Source organism: Arachis ipaensis, chromosome B6 (genome assembly GCF_059453495.1).
Source record: "Arachis ipaensis isolate K30076 ecotype BB chromosome B6, ASM5945349v1, whole genome shotgun sequence".
Classification (NCBI taxonomy): Eukaryota; Viridiplantae; Streptophyta; class Magnoliopsida; order Fabales; family Fabaceae; genus Arachis; species Arachis ipaensis.
The window spans coordinates 74,486,512-74,490,336 of record NC_142441.1 but is presented as its reverse complement, the minus strand read 5'-3'; positions in this window follow the sequence as shown (position 1 = coordinate 74,490,336).

The window sequence follows — 3,825 nt, the reverse complement described above, 5'->3', positions numbered from 1 at the left end:
CGACCCTTACTCACGTAAGGTTTTATTACTTGGACGACCCAGTGCACTTGCTGGTTAGTTGTATCGAAGTTGTGACAAATTATGAATTAAGATTAGAGCACCAAGTTTTTGGAGCCATTACCAGGGATCACAATTTCGTGCACCACTTTCCTTACCAGTTTCCTATATGAGTTTTGTAGAGCTCCTCAGAAGGAATGCGTAGCCACTGACGACATGCAAATCGGAGCTTTCTAGCTCAAGATATGAGCTTTGGAAGAAGATGATGAATAGTGCTCACTCTCCTCCGCTCCTACTTTCAATTTCTGATTGTGTGCTTTTTAGTGTGTTGTGATGCTTGTTGGTTCATTAATTGAGCCTTTTATATGTTGGGCTTGGGCCCAACTTGGGCCCGGTCCAACCCGTTAGCATTTTTAGCCCGTTTGGCCCAACTTCGGGCCAAACCTTTAAAATTAACGCCCGGTTTTCCATTTCTAACATTTTTCTAATGTTTTTGCCTGTTTTCACTTTTTCTCATGCGGTACCAGGCAGACTTGAACCGGTTCAACCGATTCAACTGTCGGTTCGCGGTTTTTCACGGTTTTTCGCAGAAGGCACATCTTCCGAATCAGAAAAACCCACTGAGTTCAAAAAATCATCTTTAAATCCTCAAATTCTCACTTTAACTTTTTGAAATCTAGTTTGGGCAATATTAATTACTAAACAAACCGGTTGATTAGTTGCGGTTCTTACAGGAAGACCCAATAAATTCATCTCTGACTTTCTACAGATCTGTGATACTGCAAAGACCAATGGAGTAGATCCTAAAGTCTACAGGCTGATGCTTTTCACATTTGCTTTAAGGGACCAAGCAAAGAATTGGCTTCACAACTAGCCCAAAGGGAGTTTAAACACTTAGGATAAGGTTGTTGACAAGTTCCTGAACTGGTTCTTTCCCCCAAAGAAGTTAACTAAGTTAAGGATAGATATCCAGACCTTTAAGTAAGGAGAAAGCGAGTCCCTATACAATGCGTGGGAGAGGTACAAGCTGATGCTTAGAAAATGCCCGATGGAAATGTTTTTAGATTGGGTTAAGCTAGATATTTTCTATTATGGACTCACAGACATGGCCAAGATGTCCCTGGATAACTCTACTGGTGGTTCAATACACATGAAGAAGACCATTGAAGACGCTCAAGAACTCATTGAGACAGTCACCAGCAATCAACATTTATACTCATCTGGTGAGACTTCAATGAAAGGAGAGGTCAAGATAGTGTCCACTAAGTGTAACCCTCCGAAACAAAGTGAATCATTAACCTAGCAGCTACACTCCCTCACACAATAGTTGCTAAGTTTGTAAGAAGTGTTGCAGGAGACCCAAGCTTCCAACAAGAATATAGATGCACGGTTGAACTAGTATAAATTGCATTTGTCATAAGAGAAGAGTGCCAAGCTATCCGATTGAGGAGTGGAAGGACCCCGAACAACCAGCCTCAGAACAGTGAGAAGCAAGGGGAAGAAGATATGGCAGAAGATGAACAAGCTATAACTTAGAGCACCATCAAGGGCGCTGAACGGCCAGAATAGGATGACAGGGGCGTCCAACACCGAGAAGGCAGCAAACCTGGTGTTGAATGCCAAGAAAGAATCACCAAGGGCATTCAACGCCGAGAAAAGGGGGACAACAGACACGTCAATTCGGGAGACACCTTCCTTAGACAGTTTGACCACCCTTCCTCAGTCCCTAGGAGTGCTCACCCTGCACCACTCATGGCCCTTGAGTACAAGGCCAAGTTACTGTACCCTCAAAGACTCCAGAAAGCAGAAAAGGATAAACAATTTGCTAAGTTCTTAGAAGTTTTCAAGAAGTTGGTGATCAAAATCTCCTTTGTAGAGGCTTTTGAACAAATGCCTTCATATGCTAAGTTCATGAAGGAAATACTGAATAACAAGAGGGATTAGAAGGAAGTAGAGACAGTGGTGCTTACCAAGGAGTGCAGTGAAATCATTCAGAGGAACCTTCCGAAGAAACTTAAGAGACCTCTCACTCTTCCCAGCGACACAGTGCCTACCCCAAGCGTAGAGTGCAAGGCCATCATAATGGTGCTGGATCCGTACGAGAGGAGGAAGTGAAAGCTGCTAAAGGGTCAGAGGAGAGATAAGCTCCAGAAAAGGCTAAGGTTACAATGTCACATGCCTCCTCTATGACACTTATTCAAGAGCTTGAAGCACCACACTTTCAGAAGCCCCAAAAGGAGACCAAGGATGACCACTGCTTACAGTTCAAGGAAGTCTTTAAGAAGCTGCAAACCAATATTCATTTTGCCAATATTTTGAAGCAAAGGCCTCTTTCTACTAGAAGAAACTTCATTGATAGTGAGAAAGGTAATTTGGTGCTGAGGTTACACGGAGGTTGGATGATTTCCAAAGTCTTTAAACCTCCAAGACCCCCTGCCAAGGGAGGTACTTGCATGCAGAGTACAATACTGAAGGCTCCCCCTTGGTGAAAACTTATACAGTTTCCCCAAACATCAAACCTAAGTTTGGTGTTGTGCAATCACTACCCACCAAGGAGGAAGGTCCCAATAGGAAGATGCTTAGGGAATGGAGAAACAATCTAACCCCTACCCTAACAAGCAAGATGAATCATGTTGATAACAATACCAGAAATCTTGTTAGCAGAAATCTTCTCCCATAGAGTCATTTCTTTTAACAAACTGGAAGAAGAGGAAAAAATTCAACAATCAAGTGTCACGCTAATAACATTAAAGAAGCGCTTGTTGGGAGGCAACCCAACCATGAGTAGGGTTCTATTGTTTTTTGTTCCTTTGTTTATTCTCATTTGATTTTATTTTTAGTTATTTTCTATTAAATTCCATATTTTTTCCCTTGCTTTTTGACGTTTGTGATCATGTGCAGCACTTAGAACGGAGATGGAGACATTCAAAAGAAAAAATAGAACACCCTGGGGAGAGCCTCTTACTGGCATTGAACACCAGGCAAGGAGGGACGTTGGGCGTTTTACGCCCATCAAGGATATATCACTAGCATTGAATGCCAGAATAAGAGCAATCTGGGAATCCAATGCCCATACAGGACTAGCCAGGTCCACCTTTTTTACCCTCAATGTGCGTTCAATGCCCATGAAGGAGTACTTCCTGGCGTTGAATGCCAGAATAGGAAAGAAGCTGGGCATTCATTGATGCGTGGAAAACGATCCAACACAAAACTCACCAGCAAGTGGACCGGGTCGCATCAAGTAATAATAACTCACATGAGTGAGGTCGATCCCACAGGGATTGAAGGATTGAGCAATTTTAGTTTAGTGGTTGATTTAGTCAAGCGAATCAAGTATTGGTTGAGTGGTTTATAATTGACAGAAGCTAAATTGCATGAATTGTAAAGGGAGAGGGAAGAATTGCAGTAAATTAAAGAGAACAAGAAGTAAGAGTGCTGAATCTTAAAGAACAAGTAAATTAAATTGCAGAAACTTAGATTGCAAGAAATGTAAATAACTGAATCTTAAAGTGCAAGAAATGTAAATTGCTTGAATTATGAAAGGGTTCAGGGAGCTGGGATTGCAGAAATTAAACAAGCAGAAGTAAATTGCAACAAAACAGAAAAGTAGAAGGTGAATTGAAGTAAAGTAGATCTAAGCAGAAAAGTAGAAATGCTTGAGAAATTAAAACAGAAAGTGATGCTTAATTTGCAACAATTAAAAGGATGTTGAAGATTTCAGGAGTGGAAGAGACTAGAAAACAAGTCTAGATCTCAAATCCTTCCTTGATCCAACAAGAACAATTGCAAAAGAAATAAAGAAAAGTAAATTGCAGAAAGAGTAGAAGA